Below are 14,107 nucleotides of genomic sequence, written 5' to 3' on the forward strand. Positions count from 1 at the left end.
TCATGGAAGAGAGCTCTTAAAGGAGCAGAATGGCTTGGGTCTTCCAACACTGTGAGCATTCTCCCTTTGTGCCTGTCTATGTGTGTGAATGTGGAGAGAGAGAGAGAGAGAGATGCTTGGAGAAGAAATCCAACGACAAAGAGTCTTTATTTCCGGGAGAAGACTTCAAAATACGTGCTAGAAATGGACAATTTGAGTCCTTTCTCTCTTGCTGTCCCCCTCCCTCAAATGCAAGAGGAGAGAGAGAGAAGAAGGGGGGGGGGGATTAAAATCAACCACGTGGTAGATCTCTGCTTTTCTTTCTCTCTGCTTTCTCCCCCTCTCCTTTTAAATACACTTTGCAACCTCCAGTTTCCATTTATGCTCTTCCTTTCCTTTTTTTTTTTTTTTTTGTATGTGTGCTCCTGCTCAGGGAAAAAAAGTATTAAGCCTCTCCTAAAGATGAAGGTATCTCAGGGATTGGCTTAAGGGGGCAATACTCATCCATCCATCTCTTCCTGTGTCTCTTTCGACTTCTCTCTTTCTTTGCAGGCTTGGAGGAGAACTTGCCATGGCTGGGAGGAGGATAGCCCTGGAGCAAGAAAGCCACTGGCACCATCTCCTCCAAGGCTGAGGAGCACTTAGAAAAGGTTGGAGGCATCATCTTGGACCTTTAGAGAAGGAATCATCATCTAAGTTGGAAAAGTAGAAAGAAGGGATGAAGAGGGAACCTCTTTGGAAGGCTCTGTTTCTTTCCCAGCTTCAGGAAGCCTTAGGAAACCCATCCCAAGAGGACTGAAGTTGAGCCATCTCCTCCACCATCACAATCTCCTCCTCCAGCATCTTGGGCTATTTGTTCCTATCTCCTTTGTTTCCTTGCCTCTCCACCATCACCACAACCACCTCCTCCTCCAGCATCTTGGGCCATTTGTTTCTATCTCTTTTGCTTCCTTGCTTCTATCTCCTTTGCTTCCTTGCCTCTTCACCATCTTCTGCTCCAACATCTTGGGATATTTGTTTCTATCTCCTTTACTTCTTTGCCTGTCCCCCATCACCATTTCCTGCACCAACATCTTGGGCTATTTGTTTCTATCACTTTTGCTTCCTTGCTTCTATCTCCTTTGCTTCCTTGGCTCTCCACCATCACCATCTCCTGCTCCAACATCTTGAGCCATTTGTTTCTATCTCCTTGCTTCCTTGCCTCTCCACGATCACCATCTAGTCCTCTAGCATTTTGGGCTATTTGTTTCTATCTCCTTTACTTACTTGCTTCTCCACCACCATCTCCTGCTCCAGCATCTTGGACTATTTGTTTCTATCTCCTTTACTTACTTGCTTCTCTACCACCATCATCTCCCACTATAGCATCTTGACCTATTTGTTTCTATTTCCTTTTCTTCTTTGCTCCTCTACCACCATCATCTCCTCCTCCAGCACCTTGGGCTATTTGTTTCTATCTTCTTTACTTCCTTCCCTCTCCACCACCACCATCTCCTGCTCCAACATCTTGGGCTATTTGCTTCTATCCCTTTTGCTTTCCTGCTTCTATCTCCTTTGCTTCCTTGCCTCTCCACCATCACCATCTCCTCCTCCAGCATCTTGGGCTATATGTTCCTATCTTATTTGCTTCCTTGCTTCTCTACCACCATCATCTCCTCCTCTAGGATCTTGGGCTATTTGTTTCCATCTCCTTTACTTCCTTGCCTCTCCATCATCACCATCTCCTACTCCAACATCTTGGGCTATTTGCTTTTATCTCTTTTGCTTCCTTGCTTCTATCTCCTTTACTTCCTTGCCTCTCCACCATCACCATCTCCTCCTCCAGCATCTTGGGCTATATGTTCCTATCTTATTTGCTTCCTTGCTTCTCTACCACCATCATCTCCTTTTCCAGGATCTTGGGCTATTTGCTTCTATCTCTTTTGCTTCCTTGCTTCTATCTCCTTACTTCCTTGCCTCTCCACCATCACCATCTCCTCCTCCAGCATCTTGAGCTATTTGTTTCTATCTCCTTTACTTCTTTGCCTTTCCACCACCATCACCACCTCCTCCTCCAGCATCTTGGGCTATTTGTTCCTCTCTCCTTTGCTTCCTTGCCCTTTCTCTGGATTTCTTTCTTCCTTCCTTCCTCCTCCTCCTCCACCCCAGGGTCTTTTCTTCTTCCTCCTCTTCCTGCTCCTTCTCTTCCCTCTTTTTCCACGTTGTTGTTGTTGTTAGAAAGCCTTCTTGCACCCCCTGGTGCTCTTGCGTTTTTGTGTGTGGTAGGCAAGGAGATTGGTCTTCTTTCTCTGCTTCTCTCTCTCTCTCTCTCCCTCTGGTTGCTCATTATTCAGAGAGAGACACACGGAAGGGCTGAGTGAGTGAGTGAGTGAGGCAGAGAGGGAGAGAGAGAGAGAGACGGATATCTCAGGTCATCTGCAGCTGCAGCAAGCCAGCGAAGGAGAGAGAGAGAGAGAGAGAGAGAGAGGGAGGGAGAGGGGAAAGAGAGAGAGAGAGAGAGGGAAAAAAGCAGGGGAAAAGATGGCGATCCTCCATTGCTGAGACCTGGCAAGGCGCACATGAGACAGGCAAAAACAACTTCCACAACAATTGCAAGGAGGAGGAGGAGGAGGAGGTGGAGGAGGAGAAGAAAGCGAGGGCAGCGAGGAGGAAGAGGAGAAGGAGGAAGAGGAGGAGGAGAAGAAGAAGGGGGAGCCGCGGACCGGGACCTTTCTGTAAGTTGCAATAATCCTCATCTCCCCTTCCACCATCAAAGGAACCCACATTGGAGAAGGATCCAGCCACCAAGAGAAAGAGAGACAGAGAGAGAGAGAGAGAAAGATCTCCTCCTCTCCTTGTCCCACCACTTCCTCTCTCTTCCCTTCTGGATCTACCACCCCATTCATTCAGAAGTAGGAGAAGAAGGCAACATTGGAGGTGGTGTTGATGTTGGTTGGGGTTGGGGGGGAAAGGGTGGTTTTGTTTCCAGAAGTCCCTTGTCCCTGGCCCTGGGGAAGGAGGAGGAGAAGCAAGAGGAGGAGGAGGTGGTGGTGGAGCTGGAGCTGCTGTTGGGTGGGAGGAGGAGGAAGAGGAGGAGGAGGAGGAGGAGGAGGAAGGCAGTTAATTAATTTGGTGTTGTTGTTGCATTAAGGTGCGTGGGGAGGAAGGAGATAAGTGCTCAGAAGTGTGTCTTGTGGGGGCAGTTGGAGCTTTGGAGGTGGGAAGAAGAAAGAGAAAGAGAGAAAGAAAGAGAGAGCCCAGATTGCTCTCCCAAGCCATCCGGGTGACCTCTTTCTTCCTTGGCTTTCTCTTTCTTTCTTTCTCTTTGGTGCTCCTCTTGATCTTCTTCTCCTTCTCCAGACTTCTCAGTGTATTTCTCTCTTTTCTGGGACCTACAGCCTTTCCTGAAGTTGAGATCCTAGGGATGGATGGTGGGGGGTCTCCTCCAAGGGTTGGCTTGGAAGAGAACAGCGGTGGGGTCTGGAGAGAAGCCATTACAGCAGAGTCCTGCTCCTTCCCTTGATCATTATGATGATGAACCCCCCTTTGGAAAGGAAGAAAGGGAAGGTAACCGAGGAGGGGGCTTTGCTTCTTGTTCACTTCCATGGCTTTCCAGGGAATGAGAAGCAGCTGAGCTCCCCCCACCCACCCCCTTTCTCTTTCTTTCTCCATGTCCCTCTTCCCCCCTTCTCTTTCTTTATCTCCTTGTCCTCCATTTGCAAGCTGTCTGCTTTGGTTCCAGTCCAGACTCCAAAACACAAAGCTACTTCTCTTTCCCATGCACACCAAGAGGGAGAATCTCTCCCAAGGCTTTGCTCGGCTCCTCCACCACCTCTTTCCTCCTTTTCTTTCTTGGCTTTTGTAGTTTCTGCTTCTGGGTGGAGGAGAAAGAAGGGGAGATCTTTCCTGGAGGAGCCCCCTAAGGATCTTGGGTTTGGATCTGATTCTGGACCCCCAGGGAAAGTTTTTGTCCTCTTGGTTTTGGAAGGATCTTCTAGGAGATCCTGGATTTCTTTTTTGTTTGGTTTTTTTGTTTGTTTGGAAGCGAAGGAGAAAGCTGGTGAGATCTGGGGCTGCTTTGAGCTGGCTGCTTTGTGTGCTTTGCCTGCTTGTCTCATGAAGCTACTTGCATGCCTAAGAGGAAGTGAATAGTTGGACAGAGGGCTGTGATCTGAGTCAGGTAAGCCATGTCATGTTCTCTAGCTCCACCAGAAAATGGAGGAGAGGGAGAGCAAAGACAGGCTTTTCCACTAGACAAAGCTGAGATGGGAACTGCTCATGCAATTATGGATGTTTCTCCATTTTTTCCCCCTGAAGCTTTGTTGGCAAAGCCCTGCTTGACAATTTCTTTCCCCCTTCAGTGAGCAACGTTTTGTGATGTCTCTTCTTTCTCTGACTACAGGAAATGGATGATTTGAGGAAGTTTCATAGATTCTTTTCATAGATTCTCCAGAGACAAGGGACCTATGTTCTAAAAGGACATGTTTCTCTGCTTGTCCTTTTATAGTTTCATTTTCAAACTTAGCCTTTCCTCCTCCCCTCCAGGTTTTTGTTTTGTTTTTCATTCTTTTGGTTGAACTTCCATCACATTCAAGAGGCTGATTTGGGTTGACCAAAGGCACATTTTGATTTTGAAAGAAAAGGAAATAGTTCAGCTTTATCTCATGAGGATGGCTGTGTTCTTCTGCAGAATGACATGGAATCAATGTCAATCATTCAAAAAATGTTTTTGAAGGCCTTGCTGTGGCCTTTTCATCTGATGAACAATATGATGTCTTTTGGAAGTATTATAATTTTTAGCAATTGTATGATTGTATAGTTAGGATTTTAAACCAACATGAGTTCTTTTGAAATCCCATCTCAAATATTATCTAATTTATGGAGGAGTTACTTTTACATTTTTGAATTATTAGCTCCAAGCATTTCAGTGGTAATGGCTAGAGATGTTGATTTTTTATTTTCAAAAGGATGCTCATCGTTTTGTTGTACAGCCAAGCTTGAGCATGTGTCAATCCTATTATTTCAGTGGAAGAGTTATATGGAAACTCATATATAGGGATAATCTCTATATGTTTAACTGAGAAGGAGAACCTGCTAAGTTCAGTGAGGTTTATTCCCAGTTTATTGAATTTGGGATTGTAGTCACAAACATGCCTTTCTCTCTCTCTCCCATTGAAATCAATATGACATTTTTTTGTCTCGATTGTGAATTCTGTTTCTAAATGTAACTGGGAAACAAATATATTTCAAATAGGTGGCAATTTGGAGAAAGTATGGTGTTCTTTCTAGGTTTTAATTGAGAATGTTTTAGGTCAATGTTAACAATAAATAACTCCAGCCGTACCTAATTATGATCATATAAATTATCTGAAGAAGTTAATGAAGTTTGGTTTTCCGTAGTTAGCAATAAAACATGAAAGACAAACCAGGTGCTGTAAATCTCTCTTTCTGCATATAAATTTCCATCTATAATATTTTCATATCAGAGGACCCTTCCACACCGTCATATAACCCAGGGTATCAAGGCAGAAAATACCATAATATCTGCTTTGAACTGGGTTATGAGAGTCCACACTACCATATATTCCTGTTTAAAGTAGATAATGTGGGATTTTATTCAGCTGTGTGGAAGGAGCCTTAGATAGCTACTAGTTATGGAAAGATGGAGATATCCCCATCTTGTATTACATGCAACCAACAACACTACTGTGTGATAGAACTCCATGACTATCTGTTCTTCTGATAAAACAGTAGATTTTTTGTTATTAAAAAATAATGAAGTACATTTAATTATAAGCAATAGCTTCTGGTTGAGGTTGTATTTTGGTCCTCAAACTTCTGAGATACATGTATAGATAATGAAGAGTGGAACAAAACTCAGTGGTGCACAGCAAGATATTACTTGCATTACCCTTTAATGATGTTATGGTAGGCTACTGTTTAGGTAGGCCCATCTCATTGTTTGATGGTGTCCATGTGTTTCTTTTTGAGTTTTCTCCAGTTGAATCAATCCAATACTGTTTTTTTCTTGAAGAATCTGTTCATATACAGTTTCTGTTTAGACAGACTTTCTTTTAATGGACTACAGAATATAGATGGGTTTTCTTTGATTTTAAGGTACAACTAGCTCAGACATAATTTAAAGACTCACGCTGTGGACATAGAGGACAACTTCTGCAGGAAAGGTCCTTTCCATGAGTCAGATATTGGATTGGATTTAAAATTCATAATCGTTATGTAGGTTGGGGAAGTAGAACGCAAACTACAGGAAAGGAGATTCCACCTGAACATTAGGAAGAACTTCCTAGCTGTGAGAGCTGTTCAGCAGTGTGGTGGAGGCTCCTTCTTTGGAGGCTTTTAAACAGAGGGTGGATGGCCATCTGTTGGGGGTGCTCTGAATGCGATTTTCCTGCTTCTTGGAGGGGGTTGGACTGGATGGCCCACAAGGTCTCTTCCAACTCTGATTCTATGATTTAATGGCCTAATATTCTTTCTAATTGAATTAGATTCATACAGCTTCTCTATGATTTAATGGCCTAATATTCTTTCTAATTGAATTAGATTCATACAGCTTCTAATAGAACCCTAGCCTGCATCAAGGGTTCAATGGATCTTCCTTCATTGAGGTCTCATAAAATGTCGTGCCATGGATGATTGGCTTGCTATAGGATATAAGTTACATGTGGATACATGTGTCTTCTAACTGCAGCAGGAGTATTTAAATCAGTGATTCTCAACCTGTGAGTGCCCAGATGTTTTGGCCTTCAACTCGCAGAAATCCTAACATCTGGTAAACCAGCTGGGATTTCTAAGAGTTGTAGGCCAAAACACTTGGGGACCCACAGGTTGAGAACCACTGGGCTAAACAAAAGAAGCATTGCTCCATGTTTTGTCCATTGTGTCATCCAAGTATGGGCTTACTCAGCTCTCCACTTTGTTTCTTTCCTAGTTAAAAGAAGGAAACTGCAATTTGGCTTATGTTCCTTTTTCTACCAGGGATTCTCAAACTCAAGTTTTGGACTTCAACTCCCAGAAGCCTTGGTTGCCTTGGCCAATGATCAGGCAGTGTAGGAACTGAAGTCCAAAACATGTGGAAGACCAGAGTTTGGGAAACGCTACAGTATTAGGAGATAAGCAAGACCCAACTCTTTTTTTTTAACCTAAGGTATTGGAGAAACAAACCAGAGAGTCACACCTGTCCACATTTAGGTGACAGAATGAACAAGCTGTGGAGGAGATTACCATGATTTTTTCTTGCAGTGAGCAGGAGAAATCAGGTAGCATACCAGCATGCGGCTTATTGTCAATAGATCAAGGTTCCTCCAGATCTCTGTCTCATTCATTTGTTTGACCATGGCAGTTTATAAAAAAGCAATTGCTTATTTTGCACAGGTGCCTCTATTACACTTAATATTTTACAGTTCCTCTTGACTTTAGTCTTAAAATGTGAATAGCCTCCTTTCAGATAATGTCCTGTGGCCTGGCTATCTTCTCTTGGGGCCATCAAGTGATCAACATGTTTGTGTGAACTTAAGAAAATTTCTTGTACATCTGTGGACCCTTCTACACAGCCATATAACCCAGAATATTAAGTCAGAAAATCCCACAATATCCGAATTGAACTGGTTTATCAGAGTCCACACTGCCATATATTCCAGTTCAAAGCAAATAATTTGGGATTTCCCTCTATATATTCTGGTTTATATGGCTTTGTGGAAAGGCCCTGTAATATCTGGGCCAACTTCTTTTGTTGAAATTGATTCGTTACTTATTTGTTTGATATATCTGAATCTTTCTGGATAGTTTTTTAATTTTTTTTGAAGAGACGTGTTGTATGATTAAATGCATGAATATTATCCTTTACATAAATGGTCCACAAGAAGAGCATTTCTTATAACATGGGGCCCTTCCACACAGCCATATAACCCAGAATATCAAGGCAGATAATCCACAATATCTGCTTTGAACTGTGTTATCTGAGTCCACACTGCCCTATAATCCAGTTCAATGTGGATTTTATAGAGCAGTGTGGAAGGGGCCATGGTGGCTGATACAGAAACTAAAAGAAGGGGAAGAAATAAGGGTATTACAATGAGATTACCTTATAATCTCATAATGTCAGTAGGAAGAACATTAAGCAGTCAGGGTGTGTAAATTGCACATTTAAAACGGTTTTAGATCAAGGGATGTAACATTATGGTGAACCTTTCTCCTGAACTAGGGCCATATACTATTCCTTGTATTATCCTACAGTAAATGTTCCATTCTAGAGTTTAGCAGCATCTTTGAATGTGTTTGTGCATATTTTCTTTACTCTGAGGTTTTTAGTAGTAGTAGTAGTAGTAGTAGTAGTAGTAGTAATAATAATAATAATAATAATGATAATTTACCTACCTCTCCTTGTGGCTCTCAATAAAAACAGGAATCAGTTCTCTATCGTTAAAAGTGAGGAAAAATGAAAACATGTAATATATCAGAAATGTAAATGATCTCCTACTTGGTGAAAGCCTTAATTAGTTAAGTTGGTTAAATTAAAGAGGTGTCAAAAGTTTGTGCTTGTTGTTTAAATCTTTAGCAGATGTGGTACAGGAGTGAAAAATAAAAATGCATGAATATCCATTCAACTTCATAATAATTAACATTTTTGACCCTAAATACCATCTTTTCACAATTCTCTCTCTGCTATAAATAAAAATTCTTAATATAATCTTATATCATAGTTCGGATCACAGACAAATAACTCATTTTTTAAAAAAATGGGCTATATTTGAACTTAGTATGTTGAGCGCTATGGTTTTAAAAGTGCATGAGTGTTAAAAAAATTGTGTCTCTTGCCATCCCAATAAGGGGGAAAATATTTTGATATTTTTGATAACAGGTAATAATAAAGAAACACACATTTCACAAAGAATTTTTGGATTCCTGTCCCAGTAATTCTTTGGGCACTAAAGAAATAATTTTAGTACTAGAAAGGAAGTGCTGAACTTTTAAAATAAGTTCAGTCTGAGTTTTGTAAAAGGCATTAAGAAGATAAAGATAGTTTGTCAAACATATTCACAGTTTGGTGGTGATATGGAAGAGTGAAGGCAAACTTTTCTGTTATGTGTATATCACAAGATCACATTTGGGGATTGTGTACAATAAGACCCCTATAATTGTGGAACCCGTATCTGCAGTTTTACTTACCAGCGTCCAGGGAAGAAAGGATCTCTAGGAATTTGCTATGTTCTCCAGGTGATTCTATGGTATGTTTCTCTCAGAAATTACTATAGAGTTGCCTTGTAGGACCTAGTAAATTTCTAGAGATTATACCCCTCTAGAAATCTCCAGGACTTCCAGCACAACTTAATGGTTTGCTAGGACTAGAAGAAAGATAATTTAATGGCATTTGATTATATCCACGGATTCACATGACTACAGTCTGGCCAGAAACATATCCCCATGGATACGAGGGTCTTACTTGAGTACGTTTTAAAGTCTACTAATGTGTGACAGTTCTCTCTGTTTCAGTTAATTTCCAAAATAAAGCTGACAATCCTAGGTACGCCATTGTAAGAGCTGCAACGAGGAAAATGGCTATAAAGTGCCTACACTATAGAAATGGATGAATATCTAAAAAATAACAAAAGCACGATGCTGGTTAACTCTAATTGTTCCGTTTGGGGGAAATGTGTGGGAAATCTATTTATACTTAATCATAATGTGATAGTTAAGTTCATAAAGCACTGAAGTGTTGCAAAGAGCAATTTAAGGCTAGATAGGGGCTTCTCTTTTGCATTGGCAAATCAGACAAATCCTTAATTTAAATGTAAAGGAAGCAGTAGTTAAATGCTGGCCACATGACCTTGGAGATGTCTATGGACAACGCTGGCTCTTTGGCTTAGAAATGGAGATGAGCACCAGACACCAGAGTCGGACACGACTGGTCTTAATGTTAGGGAAAAACCTTTTTCCTTTACTTAGTAGTTAAATCCTCTTTGAGTCTACTTTCTCTTTCTCAGTAAAACAAAAAAATCCCTACTTTATTAGGAGACCTACAGTATTTTCTTTCTTGACTAGAAGGCCACCTTTTGTGTAAATAGGCACATACCATAATTTAGGTAAGAACAATTCTGAGTTCCCATAGAGGTTATTTCTTCCTCAAAAGAAAAACTTACTGGAATTTATAGCAGAACAAATTCCAACTCTGCACCACTGCACCGGTCCTAAATTTGCCATGGACTGTCAAGATCTAGAACCTATTGAGTACCACATGGGTTCCGCCACAATGGAGGGGAAGGGGGAAATCCTATCGTGTAAATCGGATGGCAATAGATGGAGCTTTTTAAAACCCCAAAAAGGTATTGGGAGAAAAGATTCCCATATAATATAAAAAGTTCTGATGGATGGATGACAAGTGCAAGAGTGAATTCACAAGAATGAATTACCTCTGTAGATGTATTGCCTTTTGTTTCAAACCTGCAGATGTAATTCACTTTTGTGAATTCACTCTTGTGCTCTATCAGCCATCCATCCATCGTCTGTCTATAAACATTGGCATCTACTTATCTAGTGACCTACCTACCTTCTCATCCAGGTCCCAGAACATCCTCCTTAAAACATATCTTGAGGACAGAACAGTTCATACTGTTTTATTGCTTTTATATGGTTTATATTATAGGTAATGTTTTTTATTGTATTTATATTGTTTGGGGGCATTGACTGCTGACTGTAAACTGCCTCGAGTCGCCTCCGGGTTGAGAGGGGCGATATATAAATATGGTAAATAAAATAAATAAATAAATAGGGGAACACAGGTTCTCTTCTGCATCTTTCTTGCTTTCTCTAAATAGTGTCACCAGCCATGCATTGATAGGGCAGAGGTTAACAATGAATGGAGACTTCTGCTTAAGCATCCAGTATGGTGGTTAATTTCTTTAACCCAAGATGCACCTGAGACCCTCCTGTCGTACGAAATTTGGAAAATAAATAAGGGAAATGGGCAATCTTTTCTTTCATTATTAATAGCTGGTCATTAATTTCCACAGCAGTACTTGATAGCTCATAATGTACGATTAGGCAAACTTCATGCAATGTGTGCATGGAACAACTGAACGTATAAAAACTGTACATTCCTAATCACACCCTAAAGTATTTGGCATAAGTGATATTTGTCTGTCTAAACTTTTGGGAAAGGGACAGGTCTTGAAGCTTGTGATATATGATGACTCTTATGATGAAATCATTACCAGAAGTTAGCCACTAACACAGCTGACTTAAGGTTAAGACACATTTCTGGAACAGACCTGTGAATGGTTATTACTCATAACAACTGATTGAGAAATCTCTTGATAATAAGATGCTGATGATACTGTGGTCAGTTTCTGTATCTGTTTAGATATTGTTGGAAATAGACTAATGCACTGGTACAACTGATCAACACACAGTCTTCACAGAGTGAAGTTCCACTGATGGTGTAGTTTAACACAATGCCCGTGGCTTCTCAATCTGTTGCAGCCTTCTTCCGCCTTCACAGCCGTTGTAACATGTACTATGTTATCCTCCGCCTGCTCCGCCGTTGAGGTCTTTGGGTCTTCAGAACTGGTGAACACACATTTTGGTGCCTCAAATGTTAGACCTGTTTCTGGGTATATTTAACCTGCTAATTCCAAAAATGGCACCAGTTTTCTCCTATTAGCTCTTTGAGATATAGAACATATTCCATATATCAGTCGTAATTTGCTTGCCCATAGAAAACTATCATAACCCTATCTAAGGAACTAGAATGAATGCGATCTATCTAGTGCAATTTTCTGAATCAGCATCCCAAATATTTATTATTTATTTTTATTTACTGTATTTTTACCCCTCTGTACCTCACCCCAAAGGGGATTTAGAGCGGCTTCCAAATTGGCAATAATTCAATGCCACACTACAATATAAAACATATAAAATATAAAATTACATTAGACATTAAAATCATAAAAACAAAACATAAATACATTTAAATAAGCCTAGGAAGATGCCTAAAAACCAAGACACTAAGAAACTTATTGTTGTTGGGCTGTGTAATCCATTTGATGCTAAGGTCTGATTTACAAAATAAACTCTTTAAAGTATTGTTACTGCTGTTGATTCATTTCCACTTGTATATAAATACCCTTTCTTGCTGTAAATTTATATTTTGTGGTAATAAGAACTATGTTGCATGGAGTTTTAAAATAAAATAAATTCCATAACTGTTCTGTGATCCCTTTGAAACTTAGACTCTAAAAACTAAAAATAAATAAATAAAAATACTAAAGTGTGGGCTATTGTGGACAGTGAACATCATCAGATGTGTGAATTGTTATTCAGAATTTGGGGTACATATATAATTTGGGTTGGGAAATTTTGATTGTAAAAAATTGAATGCATATCCTATTGTCTGTGATTGCAGTGAACACTATATACCCAAAATTCTGAATAATGCACCATATATCTGAAGAAGTGGGCCATAATCCATGAAAACTCAGGCTATAATGAATTTATTAGTCTATAAGAAATACCACATGGCTCCTTGTTTTACCTCATTAGACTAACATGGCTGCCCCTTAACGGAATGTAAAGGAGATTTCTTTTTGTGTGACAGTTTGGGCTAAACACCGCATTAAACTCTTGAGCATTAAGAGCTAAACATTTTTCTGAATGATAAGAAACCTTTAGAGAAAGAAAGAGAAGTTGTTGAATGTATAGGTGATGGCTTCTTTTGGGAGAGACACAGTTAACATTAGAATGGATGAACTTCACCGTGGCAGTATTCCAGATGAGTTGACTGTTGAAAATAAAATGTTCCAGAAGAACTGGGAGAACAGGAAAGAAGTTAAAATAGCATGGTTTGTATGCCAGTGCTGAGAGAAGAAAGAGGAGGGGAAAGACAGGCAGAAGATAATTATTGTAACTTCAGCTATCTTTGGGTTGAAGAACTGGAGGAGAACATTGGAATGATTTGTTGACTTCATCGGATGATGCCATCCCCAAAGTAATCATCTCCTACTCACGATGTCAACAAATAAATATGAGAAATTAGGAAATCAATTAACTATATTTTTATTGATGACAGTATGGGTTTTTTTTTTAAAAAAAAACAACCCCCAATACCATAGACATTTTGAGACCTATGTGAAGTTTGCAAAGAGTCCTAGTTGTTTCTTCACTTCATGTAGCACTTGTTTTCAGTGAAATCATAGATAGAACAAGCTACTACTGTTTTATCATGTATATATTTAATTTATTTGATTATTCAACCTCCCCCACTCTCCAAAATGGTACTCAAAAAACAGTTTACAATGTAAATTAAACCAAGATAGCTAAAAACATGGTAGTTCTGTTGACTAGCAAAATATGTCTGCATACTGTATAGTCAGTGTCCAACATTACAGTCAGCTCTCTGATTCCATGTATTCAGTCATCCACCATAATGGAACTTGAGCATCCATGGATTTTGATCCTGGAACCCCCGGAGATATCAAAGACCTACTATAATTTACTGAAGCAGTAACAAAGAACTGAACTGTGATTGTTAAAAGATGGCTTTCTTTTGAAAGTCTCCAGAAGCTTTATACAGTGTGTTATCTGATCTTATACAGCTCCATAGCAAATGCAGTGGATTTGGAGGTAGACATAACTCATGGACCTTACTGCTTGTTTGTCTTTAAATGAGGAGTATGGTGCAGACAGGATGAGATGTAAGATGGTCCTTAGAAGGAGAGGTACAAGATAGAATGAGCTTGGTGAAAAATAGATGTGCATGAGCCTGTAGCTGAATTTTGCAACACTTGTTGGCATTAGTTTTAGATGATCCTATGATACAGACATAAGAGTGGACTACCACTTTATACAAGGTTCTAGCTCTGTTGACGTCACGGCCAGCTGAGGAGGACTCCCTTGAAGAGGCGGGACTGTGTCAGCCAATCAGAGAGTATTCCCTGCTTCCGATGCAGATTTCTGCTCTCCAGTGGCTGATGGTGGAGGCTGGTCCAGGAGACAAAGGTGTACATCCTGGAACATTGTTATTTTTTAATAGGTGACAAACTATCAATATAGTTTGTTGTGTGACTGGCATCCCGGTTCAGAATCTTGGAAGATTAGACTGCATTAAAGATGCGCTTATTTTTTGTCTTCATGTAAA

The 14,107-nt window shown here is 40.1% G+C and overlaps 1 protein-coding gene across 8 annotated transcripts in view; it reads left to right on the forward strand.

Annotated features, from left to right (window-relative positions):
- Window positions 1-1,844: 1,844 nt before the first annotated feature.
- The window catches only part of ZNF462 (zinc finger protein 462), a 172,675-nt gene continuing 160,412 nt past the window's right edge, over window positions 1,845-14,107 (forward strand). For 2 of the 8 annotated variants that reach the window (XM_060762556.2, XM_060762557.2), the window contains exon 1: window positions 1,849-2,693. The gene's annotated coding sequence lies outside the window, so the exon portion shown is untranslated. Of the gene's footprint in view, window positions 2,694-2,717; window positions 2,896-14,107 lie in introns of those variants that run through there. The other 6 variants (XM_060762553.2, XM_060762551.2, XM_060762555.2 and 3 more) reach the window with 6 other exon arrangements.

This window comes from Anolis sagrei, chromosome 2, assembly GCF_037176765.1.
Source record: "Anolis sagrei isolate rAnoSag1 chromosome 2, rAnoSag1.mat, whole genome shotgun sequence".
NCBI classification, from domain to species: domain Eukaryota; kingdom Metazoa; phylum Chordata; class Lepidosauria; order Squamata; family Dactyloidae; genus Anolis; species Anolis sagrei.